General features: G+C 39.2%; 1 protein-coding gene across 15 annotated transcripts in view; it reads left to right on the top strand.

The window, feature by feature from the left end:
• znf536 (zinc finger protein 536) overlaps window positions 1–22,179 on the top strand; it is a 374,641-nt gene that overhangs the window by 232,390 nt on the left and 120,072 nt on the right. For all 15 annotated transcript variants that reach the window (XM_055208275.2, XM_055208283.2, XM_055208292.2 and 12 more), the window contains one exon: window positions 8,781–8,895. The gene's annotated coding sequence lies outside the window, so the exon portion shown is untranslated. The remainder of the gene's footprint in view (window positions 1–8,780; window positions 8,896–22,179) is intronic.

Raw genomic sequence — 22,179 nt, forward strand, 5'->3', positions numbered from 1 at the left:
GATGGCATTTCAAAAATTGGATATAAAATAGGGCCTGCTTTTTTAAATATAGTTCTCTTTTAAGAAATAGGCAATGAAATGAAGTGTAAAATGTTGATGTCCTTCATTAAATGTTGATCAACAAACCTCAGGAGGTCAAGCTAAATATTATATGATGTTGTTTTCTAACAACATTTAACATTTTCAAAAGGTTTGTATTTTTTGTAACCTTGTTTGTATAAATAATATGTATGACATTTATAAATAATGTCTACTGAATAGCTGAATTTTGTGAGAATTTTTTAGCATTTAAAATAAAAATAGACATGTCATATATTTCATATAAAATAAATATATATTTAATTAATATATCTAATTTAATGTATTATAATATATAAATATCTAAGGAATAATTGATGACAGGCCATTGAATTATTCTAAAATAATGCACATGCAAAATGGTAACACCACGGATGTGCATTATTTTCAAATCATTCAAAGGACCGGAGTCAATTATTCCGCTTATACCACGTTTACCACAAACATTGCTCTAGTGTTTTTTTTAAGACATTTGACAGGTTAGGTGCGTTTTACAGAAAAATAATAAACACCCGTGAACATTTCTCAACCAATCAGAATAAAACATTTAACAGGCCTGTGGTATAAATGTATATTAATCAATAAAACGTAACTCACTTATAAGATCATTGCATTAGCAGCGCAAAGGTCACGGGTTCTGTCCCGTAGGCAAACACTGCTACTGATTAAATCTATAGCTTAAATGCAATGTAGGTGGTCAAAGTTGGTTTGTAGTGAACCATAACCCATAAATTAAAATGTGTAATTTTAATAAATATAATATGTGCTTAATCTTTTTTTCAATAACTAAAGTGATTACTTAATGCTAACTAAGCATGATAAATCCAGTTAATCCTACAAGTTTTGAAAGTGAAAAAATATGCAGAAACAACATTTTATTCAATGATTTTTTCCATGTATTCAAATAATTTAGTAGATTGTTGTTGGCATGTGATTTTAACTGTTGGATACAGTGCAGAAAGTCAAAACCGCTGAGGCTCAGACTCAGAAATCAATCCGTTTTTAGCATTTTTAAGTTTTATGCTATAGGTTAATGCTAGTTTTATGCTTTTGTCAAATAGCTCCTGGGTCACTGGATTGTGTGAGGAATGCCTTTAAAGTGAAATCACTTCCTGTTCTTAATCAAAAGATGACAAGCCTTAGTCTCTGAAGTCCCATCTGCACGCAGCCTGGAGCTCCACAGAATGGGTTAGATGGGGCGATTTTACGCTCTGAGGATATGGGCCGGGTTTGGCAGGGCTACTCTTGAGGTAATTCCCGCTGGCAGACTTTCAAGTCTGCAGGAAAATAGAACGGTTTGACATAACTAAAACATAAAGCGTAAAATAATAAAATTACATTGCTAGGCTAGTAGCGGATGCTAGCATTAGTCTTGCCACTGGTCCATGCAGCGCTCTCACGTTTCAGTGGGGAAAACAGAGCAGACAGTTTGACGGACAGATTAAGAGAGGCCTGTGGACCTTTGCCATATGTCGAAGTGTGGTTAGCTCACAGATTGTCGCGTCCATCTCAGCCTTCCCACCTCATCACCCTGGAGGCTCGAGAGTGAGGTTTATGAAGTGTGAATGGTGTGGTCAGGGTGGCGTGTGCCGCGGGAGCTCTGTTGTCTGCTGTGAGAAGAGAAAGCACCTGTGTAACAATGAAAGTCTTAAAATGTTTGTGGTGGCACAGGGCACATCATTGAGAAGCAGCATTGTTAAAAGACATCTGCTCTCCCATCCGATGTGGATCATGTTCCTGTCTAGAAGGCTGTAAGTCATTTCTACCCTTAACACTGTGATTCACAACCATCAGGTGCTCAGTCGGCTTCAAGGGTTGTTTGGAAAGATTTCCGTAAACATGTATCAAACTTTAATATTTTAAGATTTCTACAAATGACAGTGTACTTTACTTTTGGGTTTATACTTGTCAAGCTGCTATATTATTTAAATTCCACCTTTAAAAGAAAAGAAAACATCTCATCTACTTCATTTAAAAATAAATGTGGGTTTTCATATAGGTTTATGAAAGAGGAAGCTGCTGTGCTCTTTTTCATATAATTATTTGTTTTAAATTTGTAACAATTACTACTTTTTTTATATAATTGCTAAATAATATCCAGTCTAAGTTAAATAAAGATGAGCACATTTTTGATTTAAGGGGTCAATTAAAAGGTACTTGAGCATTACTGATTACTTTCTTGTCCTCCCTCATGTTTGTTCACTTCTTCTATTGCTGTAAATACAGACAAACTTGTGCAGTCAAAAAAAAGAGAAAGAAACAGAGTGAAAAAAAAACGAATGGCCTCAAGCTGAGAAATTAAACAACTCGGGCTGCTCGGACATAAATAGTTTAATCTTCGCTTCATAAATCAGGTGGTGAGCGTTAGTTTGGCCTGAGCGAGGCCTTCAGGTTCACACTCGGCCCTCTGTAAACATGTTTTCTAGTCAGTCCCCCCCACAGTGATTCATCCAAAGAGCCATAATCAAAAACAATAACCACTGGAAAGCATAAACGTTTCAGAACGTCGCTGAGAAGTATGAAATAATAATCTGTGTGTGGCCTGGCAAATGCTGAGAATGCAAACATTTCACAATAAAGTTGTTTAAATAGAGACCTTGGCATCGATGACTAAGAGATAGGACATGCTGCGTTAATTACAGACGCTCATAAAAATAAACCACCGCTTTAAAATATGACTCTCCATACTACGGGATTTAACCTATTAAACGGCAGAGAGGTGTGTTGCTCAGATGTGAAGGAAGGGCGTATTGTTTAGAGTGAAAACACAACAAGTTCAGAAAAAGATGAAAGAGAGAAAGAGAGCGAGAAAAAAAGCTGTACAGTCAACAAAATAACAGAGTGTTTACTCTGAACTTAAAGACTTTTGAATTCCTCACCGCCATTGTGTGGCATTAGGACGAGAAAACAGCTCGGCTAAGTGCACGTTTATTATTCTTAAACCGTGTGAAAAGTAATATGCTTTAAGGACCCGGCACATGTATCGGTGGAGCTGCAGAGGGCCCACACATAAAGTTTGAAGCTTCATCAGGGGATGGCGAGAAATGGATTATTTTTCCAGAGCGTGGACTTAAGTTTTTAAGTTCACTGCCGGGTGGCCCATTCCTATTAGCCATGTTAACATAAGAATAGAAGTTGAGAGAGAGACTAAATGAAAGAGAAGCCCGGGTTTAAATGCTTGAAATTCTTTCTTACTTTCACTACTGCATATTGCTGTTTGTTATTTAATTAAATTTTATTTATATAGTGCTTTTAACAATTGTTTAATTGTTTCAAAGCAGCTTTACTTTAATAGATGCAGGAGAAACACCGAAAAATTGATGTACACATAAGCAGCAGAATACAGCGGCTAAGATTAAAATGTAACATATAGAAGAGAGTGCTAAGTTAAGCCAATATCAGCTGACTCCCCAGGGGTTGAAAAAACCCCTAGGAGAATAAACCTCCAGGCTTTTTTTAGTCAGGAAGGAAAAGTCCTAGGAGGGAAAATAACCCTTGAGATAGAGAGACAGACATAGCTGATTCTATAGAGGATATCTTATATAATAAGTAAGATTTTATAAAATTTTATGGGAATAAAAAATATATATATATATATATATATATATATATATATATATATATATATATATACATATACATATATATATATATATATATATATATATATATATATATATATATATATATATATATATATATATATATATATATATATATATATATATATATATATATATATATGAAGAGTTTTGTTTTAAACATTTTTGTCAAAACATGTTTATTATTATGTTAGCATGTTATTATCTTTTTATGGTGCTACTTAGCTGTATTTTTAAGTTATGAAGGTTTAAATCAAAACAAACCAACTGCAGTTGAATTGATATTAATTGGAATGCACAACCAAAAATCATGAAAAATGAAAAAAATTGAGTTATCTCGTTTCTCGCAACGAAACTCTTCATATACACGAATGAGTGGATTAAATGGGGGCAGTCAGTGGTTATCCACTTAGAACATCATATATTAAGTTTCGGCTTGAACTTACTCACAAAGTAAAAGATTTCAGGTAATACAAATATCAGGGATGTCATATCACCACGCATCAAGCCAGCCTTGGCACTCATCAGAGCCCAAACCCGACACGTTTTTGTGGGCCACACGACAAACACACGTCTCAGCTTAGACGCCTGGCTGAAGAACAAGGAATCCGGTCACAGAAGCGAGCGCAAAGGCTAATCACGTTACAATGTTTTCGCTTAACATTAGATTTGGTTTACCCATGAAACGGCATGGAAAGAGCAGAGTTGACTCTCAAGTCTGAGGAGAGGCATGTCGTTATGAATAAATGTTTGTATACATTTTTTGTGTATCTTGGAGTGCGCACATGCTGAACGGACTGTGCTTAAAGACATCTGGATGCGATGAAATAGAATTTTGTTTAAACAGAACGAAGCCCCTCGCTCTCCACCTGGAAAGCCACCCAGAGCGCACGCTGCTCATCACCACGTACTTGTGCAGTCATTTTAATACGAATATATTGACGGATATTTCAGTACGGCGGTATTGAGGCTTTTGAAAATGTGGGAAGACTCGCATTGCTCTCTCTGAAAGAGTGAATGTGAATACTGTGACTTCATGTAACACGCGCTTAAATTGAGAGGGGAAGTGCACTTATGGCATTGTTCTTAAATCCAAAATAGGATATGTTAATGTTTTGAATATTAATTAATTATTAATATAAATATATATATGAAGAGTTTGGTTCCAAAACGAAATAAGCGCTATTTTTGAAAAAAAAAGAGTTACTGCCAGAATCAGTATTATAGCAGGTCAGTATTAAAAAGTAAATTCTTAATTTTACGCAAAATCCAATATATGCCGTGTTATCGGGAGACTGGTGCTTGTTTGCCCGGGCCGACAGCATCAAGTTTCTGTCATGATAACACATTGACCCCAGGGGATCTTATGAAAAACTTTCCATAATTTTACTCAAAGTCAACAAAAATCGAGCAGGACCAAAACATTTTACAGCTGATCGCTGTGAAAAACATTAAGCGACGACGTCAAGTATAACCACAGCAATGACAGTGTTCTTAATATGACAAAGTAAGTGTTTTGATTAATGACATTAATGTTTATATTTTTAATTAGTGTATACAACTAGTCAACTAAATGAATATAACATGGCAAAGATGAATGCACATTTATATAGGCTATTGATTCAATAGATTTATAGCATTTTGAATAAAAACTTGTCATGTATTTTTTGCATTTTGTGGAAAAAATAATCCGTTTTTATAATTTTTGAAAATCAATATATTATATATATATAAACAAATAAATAAATAAATCATTTTTTTTAAATAAATTTATTTATTTTCCTATTTTTTATATGTATGAGAGCTTAGATACAAACCCTCTAAGTGTGTCTGAAATTTTTTCATGTAAATTAGCATTTTTTTTCTTAATAGATTCTGCCATCGGACAAGTATTTTTTTAATGTCCTGAGGCTGGGATTAAGCAAATTCGAAGCTTAAATATTTGTTGAACGTATAATATGTGTCGAGAGCATTCGGTTAATATCATCATCTCATTTTGGCGTTTAGCTGCTTTTGCATCTGAGCACCTTGTATGAAAGTCCCATATTTTTTGTATTTGTGTTTAATTTCTGTATCTGTATGTTGCAATAATAAAACACTTAAAAGCGATCCACACTTAACAATTTGGAGTTGGCATATTCAGAGCAACATAATCTTATCTGTTCATAAGTTGCTGACTATATTTCAAAAAGGTGCCACTTATATTTAGTGCTAGCTATACATTAATGTAACATTTCCATTTTCACACTCGGTCATCGTCTTAATAGGATGTTTGTTAGAATGACTGCATCAGATGGACATGTAAATAATAAACCATCAAAACACTCCTCTGCGATCTATGGCATATTAATCAGGATGTTTAATGAGCGACTGCTGATGAAGGGTCGAACAAAAAGAAAGAGTGGGAGAGAAGTGGAAAGGGTGTGCATCTAAGAGACACCTATAGATTTATCAGCCTCCTAATTCCATTTAAACAAATAGTCCAGGAGACTCGGATGGTGGTGCAGAATCACGACTAGGATAATAAGCATCATGGAAGCTAATCAGATCTCTAAAAGGAATTGATTGTTGGTGTTTCAGAAAGAGCAGGAGAAGGCTTGACAATAAGCTGAAATTTAAGTGTTAATTTTTATGCTAATCTCCCAGCATCTCCATGTGATGCAATTTGGTTCCCTGCTCTGCAGATATGAAATTGTCCCGCTCGCAGAGAAAATGTCAGCTTGCCAGACCCTGAAAGCTTGTAATTTATTAGGTATGTTTCTATTAGTATGTGTCACACTTGTTAGCCAGCCTCTCTTTCCCTTTCACATACACACATTTGTGCACATGCATGCCCACACACTGTATATACTTGCTCCATGTGTGTGCTTCTCAGCCTCCGGCCTTAAAGAACGTCTCAGCTCAGTGGCTATAGCACCAGGGCATTAATGTATTATCATATATCGGGTGGTCCTTACCCTGTGGACAAAAGGCTGTTTAATACAATTTAATGACATTCCTAAGCAGGAGGGAGAAAGGGGGAAAGAAAGGGCAGAGCCCAGATTAAATTAGCATTTGTGGTTCTTATAGTTCACCCATGCAAAACTTAGCTAAAGCAAAGCATTGACTCCACCCCCCGCACACACAACTTTTCTTTGTTATTTATTGTCTACAGAGAAAAGAAAAAGAGGGTAGAGTTAGAAAGCAGTTCTTCACACACAGGTTCACGCAGATCATAACCGGTCATGGTCATGTCCCCCAAAGCCTGCTATGTCATTGATTAGTTCCTGAGTGGCAGCTTTTTTGTATACTAAGGTAACTGGATTCAGGCAGGCTTCCAAGGCAAGTTAACTTTAGAGATCACCAAGGAAATATGAGGTGATTATAGTATTTTAGTCAAACAGGCAGGCTTTTTTAATCACCATTTTTATTATTTTCAATAACCGCTTGCACGGGATTGTGGGATATCAGAGGCAGCGAATGATACATCTGTGCTTTCTTACATCAACTAGATTAAGACATTTTAGTAGACAGGATGTTATGGCAACACTGGATCCAGACAGGCCTTAATACCTTTATACTTCCATTTACTGTGTCAAGACGCCCTTTCTCAGCTTGAACACACAGCCAGTGTATTTAGTCATCTCTGTGGCTGTGCCGTCTAGCGACACGAATCTCAGCTGTGATGCTCGAGTTTCTTTGTCTTCATCCTTTTACATCTCTCTATCCTCTCCCCCTCATTTACTCCGTGTATCAACCCTGTTTGTGTCGTGTAAGGAAGCCAGTGTCGGGCATCCAGTGTTTCTTCATGCTCGTTGAACACTCAGCATACTCTGTGTAGTAGGTTTGGATGCAATTCACATATAGGTCAATTAAATGCGCCAACATCTGCTCTCTTCGAACCATTTGCATACAGTATTCATATGTTAATGATGTCCCTTGTTTTTTTTTTGTGTCCGCCCGTGTGTGTATGTTTGTGTGTGTGTTTTTCGCTTCACTCCCTCCTCCTTGTTCCTTTGTAAAATCAGAGATACAATTTTTTGGATTCAGAACGCTTCATGTGGCGACTCCAAACCGGAAAGTGCCGTCCTATTTTTATTTGCCTCTCTCGGCTGAAAGCAAAAACTGCTTTGCTGTCGCCGATCACGGGCTTGTTTAGCTGCCATTGGCCCTGATTTTAACAAGAATCTTTCTACTGTAGCTGCAAAGGAAGTCCTTGCCTTTGGAAAGCAGCTTAACGCCTTATAAATCAGTGATGAGGCAGATGGACCAGCGATAATCTATTTAGAATGCCTCACAGCAAATATTGTCGTACAGATGATTAGAGATTGAGCTATTTTAACTCAGCCTTCTCTCCACCCTCTCAGCAAATCTTCTGCTTCTCTGAATGATTTAAATTGGTGACTTTCCTTTCCCCTTCTTCGCCTTCCTAAATATATCTGCATTTTTAAATCACACGTGGGTGCGCACGTACGAACAAATGGCACGCGGGGACACGAAATGGTGTACGTGTTTTACGACGCCATTTTCTTGGCAGGCTTCAATAGCGTGGCGTGGAACAAAGAGAGCAGGGAGATGGGCCCGAGCCAACAGGCTAATGACAAAACGCACGCTTCTTAACCCAATATTAGTAGGGGGACGTGGTGAAAGCGTGGCTGCACGTGAGGGCTAAAACCACAGCGAACGCCCCGTTTGGTTTTATGGTTGATGGGTCCAGATTTAGCACGAGGCCACGGAAGACAGGCCGGGAGGATGGATGGATAGAGCGAGCAAGACAGTGAGAGAGAGAGGGAGAGAGGGCGGAGTGCGAAAATGAAGTGGAGGTTGTCAGATGTGGCAGCTGCTTGGAATCCTGATAAATATAAGTCCTTATTGATCGGTTGAAAATGAAAGATCCCAGAGTGGCGTGCAGTATTTAGCTTCTTGTCTGCTGAGCGCGTCAGCGGTGGCCTTGCCTCACAGGGATAGATTTTCAGCGGCGCTCTGAGCCACGGCTTTGATTTCATCTTTAACCTTTTTCGGGTGCTTTTCCTTGACCTCTGCGCCACTGCTGTGATTCAGTGAATTTGTTACATTTGGCCTGACATCCTTTTTCTCTCTCTCTCTCTATCTCTCTTACAGAATAAAGACTCATCACTACATCCATCGCTTGTTGCTGTACAGACTCAGTGGCGGGGTGAGTCACGGTCTCTTCAACCTGACGGGCCCCGGACCAGTATGCATTTAGAGTGATCAGGTAAGCAAGAGGTCACCTCACACGCCACACTCGAACCCTATGCACCACAATGTTTCATATTTGTAGCAAAGTGACACCTGGAACAGATTAACATGCACACTCAAACACAGGAAATACATTTATCCATAGATTTACTTCAAACGGACAGATCACAGATCTGTGTGCCTGGACGGTGGTTATATGTAACATAAGGCAGGTTTACTTACTCACTGGTCTCAAATCATCAGTGTCAGGATGAGATTAACTGATCCTAAAGACTGATCCCTAGCAGACAGTCCATTTGAAGTAGCACGTTTTGTGCTGAACACTTGTAATCTTCTCCCGCAATGTGTCTTAAAGCCGAACATCTAAATGACATATAAAAGCCCACTTTAGAGCAATCGCTTCTCCAATTTGCTTTTCAATCCAGTTCAAGCCTTTTCACTGACATGTTTCATTTGTGGACAGCATGAATTTTCAATACATATAAAAGATATAGGGAAGACTATTTGGGAAAGTGGAAAAGTTGGACTTTCTTTTTGTAGTATTTTAAGGTTTTGATTATGAAAAAGTCCAGATGTTGTTTTCTCCAGCCAGAATTTTTGGTGGTTTAAAAAGCCTAGTTTAAATGTGTCCTCAATGAACGTTTTTGTGAATTCAGTCCCCCAAACAAACATGTTAGTATCATCATAGTTGCGTAACAGCTGTCGTTTAAGCATATTAACAACTTGCATATATAAGTCGAGGCTGTTTTTCATAGTTGTCAGGTCGGGGCAAGTTGTCACATTTTTGAGGGGTAACACTGTCACTGTAATTTAAAGGCAGGGTCCATAATCTCTGAAAGCCAATGTTGACATTTGAAATTGGGGGTGTGCAAAAATATCGACACAGATAACTATCGTGATAATTTTTTCCACGATAGTGTATCGACATTTCAATATCTCGATATTTTTAAAAACCCATCAAATTCCTCTGTGTGCGCCAAACGACCTCCTCCGCCGCTGCTGTAGTTGTTGCTGTCCAGTTGTCTGTCATATACGACAATTCGGCCAATGTCTCAGAAGTTAGCACAAGTGAGAAAAGGGCAGAAAATGTATAAACACCTGCAGGTTTCAAAGCAGACGTGTGGAAGCACTTTGGCTTAAAAAAAAAAGTAAAAAAAAATCAGCTCTATTTTTTACATTTTTGATAAAAAAAGAAAAATTATTGCAATGCATCGCAACATGCAACGTATTGTATTGTATTGTGACACAATGTATCATGACAACATGTATCGTATCGTGAGGCACTTTCCAATACTCAGCCCTAGTTGAAATCACCTAAACAAACACGCCCCTACCCCAATAGAATCTGGACCCTCTGTTGATAGACCCGCCCCACAAATACACAACCCAGGCAATGATGTCGGTTAGTACAGTGGTTCTCAAACTTTTTCAACGTGCGGCCCCCCTTTTGTATGGCGCATTCCTTTGCGCCCCCCCCCAAAGAAAATTTATGACAAGAAACTGTTTTAAAACTCAACTTTTGATTAAACAAAACATATTAAATGATACGAAGTAGTGCTGTTGGTTATTAGTCTTATTTTTTAGGTTTAATTGAACACAGAATTCTTGATAAAATAATTTATTTTATAAAATGTCATAAAACTGGGGCCCCCCTGGCACCATCTCGCGGCCCCCCTGGGGGCCCAGACCCCAGTTTGAGAACCACTGGGTTAGTATACATGCCCCTTACTGCTGATTGGCTACAAGTGTGTTTTGGTAGTCGTCTCGACTCTCTTTTCCAAAGCGTTTTTTTAGATATCATGCACTCCGCCTTTAAAGCAAATAATAAACTGCTTTTGTAAAATTGTTGTTGGCCACAACAATTGTTTTATTTTTTTTCTTTGTTTATAGCCTTTTTTCTGTTTCATGTTTTTTTTGTTTTTTTAAGTTAATAGTTAAATATATCTATAAAGCAAACAGGCTGCTATTTTAAATGTATTTCGAATAAACTGTATCTTTCCCTGGGCTAAAACTGTAAAATGGTTTAAATAAAAGAACTCTAAAACAGAAATTGACTTTCATAAATAAACCTACCCTGAGAAATATTCACTATAGTAAAAGAAATCGTGCATTTTATTGCACCTTGCATTTTTGGATCATATAAAAATTAGAAGGAAGTGTGTGAATAAAAAAAAATGAAAAGAAGCAATAATGATTTACATTTTTCACGTCTTTTAGAGAGAAATAAGGGGTAAAAAAGCCAGCCCATGAATAAAAAGTCTTCCTCCTCCCTTCTCTTGAACAATGCTCCAGCACACTTTTAGATAGATTATAAATCCCCCTATGAGCGAGCCTGCAACAGCTGTTGGCAGACATACTAGATATGAGAATAGCAGCATAGGATGAAGGAGCATTAAAAATTAATATGCTATTTAGCCTAGGTGTATTTTAGGTATTTGACATTTTCATGTCCGGGACAGACTAAATTTATTCATAGTACAGAAAATAAAAAAATAAAAATAGAAAAAGACTGCGAAGGGCTGGTAAGAGAGCTGCAAGCAGAGATCGCCGGACTTTTTTACGGTCACCCTTTCATTCAGTAATGATAGGTGTGAAGACATTGTCTACGGAGAAGACTGGAGCCTATTATGGGCACCGTAATAATTAGCACACGGCACAAAGGGAACCGTTTGCCTCTTAAGCCTCTGCTTAATGTTTTTGTTGTTTTTGCTATTTTTACTTCTATTTGTTTGGTTTTCTGCTGTTTTTTCCTTCTCTTTGTGTTTTGTAGAATGGTTGAAGAAACCGTGTGTGTGTGTCTGTATAGACGAGACCGTGTGAGTGGAAATCCCAGCTTCAGTAGTGATTAATTACTAATACTCCCTCAGAACATCTCTCTATCCCTGACTATCTAATCACACTGAAATCTAAGACATGTCCTGAGAGAAGAAGAAATGATAGGACTGCATGGACCCTCTCTCTCTCTCCATTGTCACTTTATCAATCTCACAATCTCACCCCTCTTTCCTGAACTGTTTCTCTTTCTCCAAGTGGCATCCTTTTTTTTTGGGCTACTCTGCTATTTCACCATCAACCCCTATCTGGCCCTATCTCTTTTGTAAAGTGCTCCACTCCCCCTCACATCTTTCTTTCTCTCCCTCTCTCAGGTGTTATATATATATACATACACTGTTACTCCCTAAGGTAATATTTAGCAATAGCATGTTTAACACCACAACCCTCCAGTCACAGCTCCACACATCATGCTTAAAAAACAGAGCCGCGTGACACGCTTCAAAATCTGCTGTATGTGTTTCTATCTCAGAGCTTTTATTTAACAGTTATAGCTATTACAGGATCACAAAAATATCTCAAGGCGGGGATAATTTCCATAGATATCTCTCACTACAAAGAGAAATGAAAATCAAAACGTTGCCGTCGCTTAAAGAAAGACGGGGACTTTTCGAAATGACAATCTTCATTTTTTTCCTGCTGGTGAAGTATTTGCATAGCCGAAGTTAGCAGTCTCTTATGACAGGCTTGTTAGAACAAACAAAAATACTCTCTGGAGACGCTCTCTACCTCACAGAGTGATACAAACGTACATATATTAACAGCATGTTGTAAAATCACTAACTATCAGAGGGAATCGTCGTCTACCCAGAATCCTTCGCATCTCTCATCTGTTTCTGAGCCGAGAGTTTGTCATGTTCGTGTCACCGTCGTCAGAGTTGTATGAAAGTAGTCATGTTTGATGTGTTTGTAGGTACTTTGTGGCCATGTTTAGACATGTGTGACAAGAAGGCCCTTTTGGGTCACCGTGTGTACGGCATATTTCCCGTGTGGTGGGTGGGTCGAGCATCGTAGTGAATGTGCCTTTGAGGCCATAGCACAGCAGATTAGCGTCTTTTCTTATCATTCAAATCAAGCCTCCGCTCCTTTTGAAAAACATATTGTACACATCCCCTCCCTCCCCCCGTCGCCCCTGACGACAATCCGCGGCCATGATGGCTGCCTCCAAGGAGTTTTCCCGAGCTGGTGGCGGACAGACAGCGAGAGATTGTCAGGGGATGGCGGAGGGAGGGGTCGTCCATCTCCCTCTCCCACATCATCAGAGTGTGATCGCAGCTGGGTAATTGATATATGGCCGAGGCTGTCTCTTCCTCTCACCCTTGTTAAGGTCAACTTATCTACATTTCACCCCTTATTTCTCTACTCCCATTATATTCCCCCGCAGATATTGACTGACTGGTGCGGTCTGTCGTCTTGAAAATATGAATCAAGGATGAAACAGGCGAGCGAGAGAGGCGAAGAGGAAGGGGGGGGGTGCTTTTATTCCGGTGCCTAACCCTTGCCTGTTATCAAAGTAACTTCCAGCTTATTAGTAACAAAAGGCCTTTTTCTCCTGCTCTCATCCCTCTCCCTCCTCCTTCCCCCTTTGTGCAGGCCGTGTTCGCTAGCGTTTCCTGAATTAAACTGCTGGCTTCCTGTTCTTTTATATGCATGGCCACATCTGGGGGAGCTTGCTCACAGCCCCGCTGCTTAATAACAATCACCTTCTCTTTCAGTTGCCCCTGATTGTTTCTAATTCACTCTGACAGATAGTGGCTGACAAGCCGCCCGCGCCTCCTCCCTTCGTGACCCCGGCTCACTCACCATACTTATACCGCCTGTCATTTTTAATATTTGATTTCGCTTTTAAAGTTATGTGTTTTAGTCCGATGATGAAATCAGCATTTAAACGAAACACAAAATGGATCTCTCCCACTTTCTCCACCTTTCTTTTTTGGCACCTTCTCTCTCTCTCTTTCTCTCTCTGTGGTTTTCTCTGTTCAGGGAGACAATGGACTGAAGGTGGTTTAAATGCCATGCAGGGTGGCACGATCGGTGCGTCGTGGTATGGCATTGTAGACACGATTTTCTTGTTGTTTCTCAGACGGAGTCCATCTGGACCAAAGGACTCTATGAAAGCCAGAGTACTGGATAGAGTCATGACCATGTTTTCCATTTATTAATGTGAAAGAGAGTGTGCTCAGAGCAAACATTTTATTCAACAATTATTCACCACTGGCCTCGGGCTCATAGATTTGCAGAGGTTTCACTCAAATTGTTCTCAGTTGATATTCATTAAAGACACGTAGGCATGCATTATTTATATTTATTTATATTTTGACAGCATAGGGCCACCTCTGAATTGTTGAAAGAATGGATGGATGCATTGACAGGTAGATGGATTGCATTTTGTGAGAAATCCATTCAGTTATTCGATAAAAAGTACAAGCCAACTTTGATTGAAAATAAACTATTGTGTTAGTCGGTTCACTCGTGGTCTCTTATGTGCTGTAGATAATTCAACCAAATGTGAAAATTCTGTCGTTTCGTCACCTTTATGTGATTTCAGAGAACACAAAGTGAGGTGACAGACAGAATGTGTCCCATTCACTTTCACTGTATGGAAAAAGAGCCAATATTTAGTTTATATAGTGAGGAAAATAAGTATTTGAACACCCTTCTATTTTGCAAGTTCTCCCACTTAGAAATCATGGAGGGGTCTGAAATTGTCATCGTAGGTGCATGTCCAACATGAGAGACAGAATCTAAAAAAATCCAGAAATCACAATGTATGATTTTTTAACTATTTATTTGTATGATACAACTGCAAATAAGTATTTGAACACCTGAGAAAGTCAATGTTAATATTTGGTACAGTAGCCTTTGTTTGCAATTACAGAGGTCAAACAATACCTGTAGTTTTTCACCAGGTTTGCACACACTGCAGGAGGGATTTTGGTCCACCCCTCCACACAGATATTTGGTCTTGGCCATGTTAGTAGTTGGATTCTTAAGCCATTTCTCAATACCAAGTTCGGACTTGCGTCCTTTGTAGTTCGGACTTGCAAGTTCAGACTCGGAAGAACGAACTCCCGAGGACGGGAGGACGCGAGTCCGCTTATATTGCAAATGGAACAGCAGAGTACTTGAGGTCGTCATTCAGTCTAACCAATACGTGCAGTCCTGGCTATTCTTATTTTAATGTATTTTTAACAAAATATATTAAATGCAAAAACCCTAATATGTGGTTGAGGCAACACGTAAATGCGCTGATTAGCTTAATGTATTTATTACAAACTGGAGTATGATATAAAACACATTTATTTATTTATTTAATTATAAACCGTTTATTTTAATACTACTAAACTATAATATACGATTGTACAACATGAAATTAACACAAGAAAAACACTCAGTTAAAGTAAACCGCAGTAATTTAATACAGTGTTAAGATTATATAAAAATATTATATGATTTAATTCATGAAACTTAACTTTACCATCAGGTAAATGATAACAAATAACACTTCACTATGAATAATAAAGAGAAAAAATTGATGAGACAAAACAATGCCAGTTAGATATATCCAAAGGGAATATTTTATGTTTGAACATTAGACACCGGAGGGCAGAGCAGCTGCACTGAGATCGTGGCAAATTTTAGAAATAGTTGCCGAGGTGAGGCTGCCCTCGTTGGTGTACACGCCGCTGACCACCCGCTGATTCACCGGAACTCACATATCGAAAAGGAAATGTTAATGTAGGCGCTATCTTTACTAACTGACCACATATTTGAAGTTTATTAATCTATATTCTCGACTAAACACCTCTTAAAACTTAAATATTTCAAATATTTCGAATTCATTGCCGTTGACGCGAAATGCATTCTGGGAAACTTGGCTGTCAGAAGTCCGCACAAGTCACCTCCTTATGCATCCTCGATAAAATGGGCGGATCAAGAACACATCCGGGGATCTTATGTGAACTTGGCCTGATGCGAACTTTGTTTTGGAACAGTACTTGGGCCGCGACTGATGACGTTTTACAGACAAGAACGCATATTGAGAAACGGCTTTATTGATTGTATGGGGTGGACAGGTGTCTTTATGCAGCCAAAGACCTCAAACAGGTGCATCTAATTTAGGATATAAATGGAGTGGAGGTGGACATTTTAAAGGCAGACTAACAGGTCCTTAAGGGGCCGGGTTCTAGCTGATAGACAGGTGTTCAAATGCTGATTTGCAGCTGTGTCATACAAATTAATAGTTTAAAGGGATCGTGTATTGTGATTTCTGGATTTTTTTTTGGATTGTGTCTCTCGCAGTGGACATGCAGCTGCGATGACGGTTTCAGACCCCTCCATGATTTCTAAGTGGGATAACTTGCAAAATAGCAGGATGTTCAAATACTTATTTTCCTCACTGTATATATATAAGTCAATATTTTTCAAGATTTCTCCACATGTGTTCTGCAGTGAATAAAGTCACATGGGATTGAAATGATATAAGAGTGAGTAATTAACAGATTTTTTTTTTCATTTTGTGTGAACTAACCCTGTAAATGGCTAAAACAATTTAATTTCAATATGATGCTTAAAACCGCAGGGAGAACCAGATAACCGACGGGAAACAAGAAGCCTGTAAAGAGTCTAGCATTTTACCTTTAACTACAGTGCTCACCAGTTACGGAGCAATTTAAATCAAATATTTTTATCCTCACATACGAACATCATTATTTTTACAAAGCACAGCGTAAAGTTCTTTAATCATTCAATCACCGAATCTGTGCCACCATAATACACCTCTCACACTTCCTGTTGTTCAAACACTATCACACTTGGAATCAATGGAATTGTATTTTTAACTCACTTCAATCAAAACACCCACACTGTTTGTGTACTCTGCTCTATCCATCAATAGTCTTAAGACCAAAAACTAAACTATTGCGATGACGTTCATCCTACCGAACACAAAGGCGTTGCATCATTCTGGGATGCGACAGTGCCTTGGGCATGCCCAAGTCCAGCAATTCTTTTTATTTTTTGAATGACATAAACAGAGCTAATTGGAGAACCACTGCATGTTTTTACTAAAGGCGCAATTTAATTACATTTGAACCAGGACTGGGTATTTTGGGAATGTTATATATTCGCTCAAACAAGTGGAGCGAGAGAAACACAATATTTGTTTTGCTTTGATTAGCAGATTGGCAGGGCAAATTCTTTTCAGAAAGGCAACATTTTTTTTGGATTCCTTTTAACCTACAGAAGTTGAAGTTCAGTCAACTCGTGCTTTTTTGAGGTTTTAATATAAGTTTCTAATTTATAACAATCCTTGTCCTGAATGCCAGTGCTTGAGGACTTTGTCCTTTATTGGCACTGATGATAAATGCTTTATTAATAACTTTCTAAATAATGTAAAGTGTATTGTTGTCTCCGAGGTTGTATTAATAAACATGAAGGAATTTATTTGTCTTTAACAAAGCATGATTAATGCACATTAGCGTGTGGATTACTCATTCGCACCGTCTTCTCTTCCCTACCCAATAAAAAACAAAAAAGAAAAAAAAACACACCCATCAGCATTAAATATTTATGGCATAATATTAATGGTTTTGTAAAGAAAATAACAAGTTATTAATCCTCTGATTAACAACTGATTAACCTTTTTATTAAACACGTGATCCGTGCTTCTTGGATTCAGGATGTGTCGCTCGAGTGTGCTGCGGAATAATTATTTTTGTGTCTTTTTTAATTGCAAAAATTGCACGGATGAACTGTTTTTTTGCCCTTTTTCTTTTCTTTTTAGGCATGCACAGATAGAGACAGATACACAGTTGCGAGAGAAGATTTAGTCGAAGTAAAAAGACCACGGCTGCTTTTTACAAAAAAATACTAAATATAGCAGGACACGTTTCACGGACATTAAGGTTTAACTCACACATCCGTTTATTTCCGTTATTGGCATATGTGGGAAATAAGTCAGAATACACACACACGCCATTCTTTCTCTTTATCTGTCTCTGCTCATCTAACTGTCATTGTGTGTATTTTTAGGTCTTGCCTGAGTCAGTTCAAGCGCTATTATGCTTATGTTTCACACGGCCAAGTGTGACTTCATTTTAGGGACAGGAAACTGAAAAAAAAGTGGCTGTTTTGAAAATAAAATGTAAACTGTGTCACGTATAACATTTCACATTGTTATCATAATTTCCTGCTGCTCTTCAGCTTCCAAATATACAAACAGACAAAGAAAGTGCATTCAAAGTTGAAGCACATCTAACAGGTCCCTCCCCTTTATGACCATTGAATCTCCTTGAGAATGCAACACCCTGCTCAGGTGATTAATACAAACGTGGGGCCAACATAAAAAATGTAATTCATAATGCGTTTTATACCCTGACCCCTGCCATCTATTGTGTTGCTATTCTTTAGCTCGCAGAATCCATCAAAGGCCATAGTGTTGTGAAAACCAACAACAATAGCAGTCTTTGTGTGGAGATGTATGTGGGGATAAGGGTGTTGGGACACTTGTTGTTTTTTATGCTTGGTCTTATGATGGATTGGTGCTTGTTCGGTAGGGTGTCTTTGTTAACTTTCTCTCACACACTCGGTTTTAATTTTTCTTTTTTCAGATTCAGATGGTCTGATCTCACCTTCAGTGACTTTCTCTCACCCCCTCTCTCAATTATTATTTTTTTCTCTTTCTGTCCTGCTGTTGAGTTTTTTTTTTCTTGCCTCTTAACCTTTTTCAGCAAAGCCCTTCATCTTTTTTTACTTTCATCGCTTAGTCTTTCCTTCTCTCTCTCTCTTTCAATCTTCACGCAAGCAAACTGGTCACCCTGGGAATCCTAGCAGTCAGTCACACACCCCTCCAAAAAACAATTATCTTTGAACTTGCTTTTAGTGCTGTTTGTCCTAATTACAGATCATTTTCCCTGTCACATTTCTACTTTTATTGCAGTTTTGCCCTGAATGTTGATCCTATTGAGGTTCAACCTTATTTTACTCGCTGGAACACCCCTAAGACCTGGATTCATCTCATATTCCCCTGTGCATTTTGCTCTCTGCTTTCAAATTTGATTTTTTTTCTCCTATCTTCTGTTTCTTTCTTTTTAATATATCATTTTTGTAGCATTATCTGATTGAATTAGACTGAGATCCCAAAATACACAGAAAGGACATATGGCCTGTTCCATTTTCGGTGTTGTGGCTTAGGTTCTGGAGTGTGTGTGTGTGTCTTTCTCTTTTTTGCACTGAGGTATGAGCTGCCGTAAGGCCTGCTAACTTCAGTCCCACAGGGAAACCCAGCGTGTATTTTTAGTGCTCAGCTACAGAGGTGGACTTCATTGTAATTAAAACCAAGTAAAGGTGGTTAATTCCTTCCATTGCTTGGCTGTTTCAAATATCAGTCTACTCCGCCACTCTGTTTTATATGTATCTCACACGTAAACACACACACACATTTGCGTGCCCGCAACATAACACACTCGCTCAAACATGCACACGCACTCATAAGCCTCTTAGAGATCCGATTCCGCATGCAGACATAACATGCGCTGGAGTTGCAAGAAGAGGTTTAGACATGGTGCAGGGCCTTTTCAATTAGAGGCGTATCACACACGGGCCGATAGGATCGTAATGCAGCGGGTCCGGGTCACTGGCAGGCTGTGGGATTAGAGGCACCCAGAGCAGAAAAACACTAAACACCACAACAGGCAGACAAGTCTTTGGTCTGCAGGTCACACATAAAAATAGAAAGAGATTCTGCAAGCTTCACACAATGGCAACACCTCTCTGTGTACTAATAGTGTCAGAGTAGTGATTTAAAAGTAAGAACTGAGAATTTGAAGGAATAGCCAAAATACAAAGACATTCCTGAAAGATTTGGCTTCCCTGTTAGGTCTGTGGCCCCATGGTTTGCGCACATGCTCCAACACATTGAGCTGTGGTGCTCATATGGTTTACATGGGTTTGTATTGGGCTTGTGACACTTCCCGATCCTTTCTTGTCCTCCATCTGTACGATTTTACGAAGTGGCAAAAGAAGCATAAATTAAAAGCAAAACATTTGGCCCCCAAATTATTTTTCTCACATTCATAGACAGTTTTGTGCAGTCTTCTCGCTTTGTGTCTTTTATGTTTTATAGGATCTGTGTTTTACAAAGCAAGCTGGTATTGCTTAGTTGGGCAGAAAACAGTCCCCCAGATTCATAGTCTTTCCATCATCTCAGTCCCCAGGGTCCCATGCTCCTCTCCCCTGATAATCTCACACCTGCATGTCAGATTACCTTTTAAATCCAGCCACTGAATCTCAGAAAGAGAGAGGGAGAGAAAATACAGGTACCTACTTAGCCAGTCTCTTATCTTCATTTACGTTTCTATTTTTCCTAAAGTATCGCTGCTTCTCTGAAGACAGAAAGCAGACAATTTGGAGCACGGAGAATGTTGATAGTATTGTGAAGTACCCCCTCGAGGAGGTGCACGCACACATACTGTAAATGTACACACACACATTGGAGAGTTGTTCAGTTTAGTTTGCCCGGATGAGAGCAGAAATGTCTTTTTGTGGCCTACACACATCTCTTGCACACATAAAAATGACAAGAACAAGCTTCCTGCGTGCAACATCCAAAACCTGGCAAATGCACAATTACCGACACTGTCAAAAAAAAAAAGATAAAAAATGGTTCCTATCTGTCACTGGAGTGGTACCCTTTCTAAACATATGTAAAGTGTTCAAATTAATACCTCAAAGGTACGTGTCTGTACCAAATGTGTGTCATTAAAATGGTGCATATTAGGACCTATTTAAAGGGTACTGCCCCAGTGTGACAGCTAGGGACCATTTTAATCACTTTTACTGACAGTGTACCTAAGAAACATACTTGGTTTTTCTGCTTAATGCAGGGTTCACACCAGACCCGGTACAGGCGACAAGCGCGAGTGATTTACGCGTTAAGTCAATGCAAAGACACAATTAGGCATCCTGCTGCGCGCTCCGTGCGAATTGAGCATTGCTGGGGAACGCGCAAGTTGAAAAATCTGAACTTCTGCGGATTTCCGCGCCGCGTTAACCAATCAGGACCTTGCTGCAGTAGTGACGTGATTACAGGAAGCGAGCAGTGGTCGTTTCTCAATGTCAAGGAAGGATCCTCGGAAGCCAGAATTTCGAGGATGCTACGTCATTGACGTCCATCGAAGGACTGTTTCAATGTCGAGGATCCTCGGAATTTCAGCCAGGGACTGAGTCCTGCGTTCGAGAAATATTCCATATACAGGAAAGGATGCATATGTGTATCCTGAAATCACCCACAACCCTATGCGCGCATCGCCGAAAGCACACCTTTCATTGACGCAATGATGTGCACTTGCTAGCCTGTTCCATTTATGTGTTCTCCGAATGCTTAAGAGGAGCCTCGCCTATCCTCTGAAGGAAGTGACTTGTAAGGACTAGTCCTGCCAAGGAAGTATCCTTGACATTGAGAAACGGAGTCGCAGAAACCCCTCTCATTACGCGAATTTCCACGTGAATGTCTCGAATGACTAGAATTTTATGCGCGGCTTTCACGTGCGAATGAAGCAAGTAAACTTAAATGTTCAAGCGTCCAACTATACGCGAATAGCGCGTTTTTGCCGCCTCTACCGTGGCTGGTGTGAATGCACCACAAGTCTTTTGCTCAAGCAAAGGAAACGCTGTATTAAGTTCCCCATGTTTGAAACAGAACTAATGTACTCTGAAATACAGAAAATGTGCATGATGCTATAGCCGTCTACATTGATTCTTTCTTTATCAAACGCTCACTCTGCACCAACTAGAACACACAGTGACAGACCTTGATAGGTGTTTTGTTGGTAAATTCCTCTCCTGGTTTAATGAGCTTGTTTTCTATTCTGACCCAATTGTTGGTTCGCTTCAACGTTTTGCCATTCTTCTGTCATTCTCTGCCTCGCCTGCATTGACAAAGAGAGGGTTTTTTAACAGCGAATCATCCATTTCCCGAATCAAAGCGTGGGAACTTCAGCTGTATGCCACAGCAGCTCTCTTCTGCCACACATCCTCTGTCTCCAACGCCTGTAGCTTGGCTGCTTCCTCCTCAGCAGGGGGAAAGGTAAATCATGTGAGGAAGAGGACTGGGGAAGGGTAGCTGACTGTGACACGTACCTGTCAGCAGGTACTCAAAATAATTGGTAAATGACTGTAGCGGGATGGAGAGGGCTCTTTCTTCCCCTCCTCGATTCGATAAATATTTGAAGTTGCCAGGCAGTCGTAGAGCTCCGCGCAGAGAGTGGAAATATCACAAGCATCAGGAAGGAGAGGGACTTGGAAAGTAGAAATAAGAGAGATTGTAAAACTGTCTATATAAACTGTGTGTAAACTAGGATGGGCACATAACATACCTTGTCAGCTTGGCTTGTGTGTATTATTAGGTGATATAACCAAGCGGTTAGCCAAAAAAAGTTTTTCAATGGCTAATATAAAATAAAGTCAT

This window comes from Misgurnus anguillicaudatus, chromosome 21 (assembly GCF_027580225.2).
Source record: "Misgurnus anguillicaudatus chromosome 21, ASM2758022v2, whole genome shotgun sequence".
NCBI lineage: Eukaryota > Metazoa > Chordata > Actinopteri > Cypriniformes > Cobitidae > Misgurnus > Misgurnus anguillicaudatus.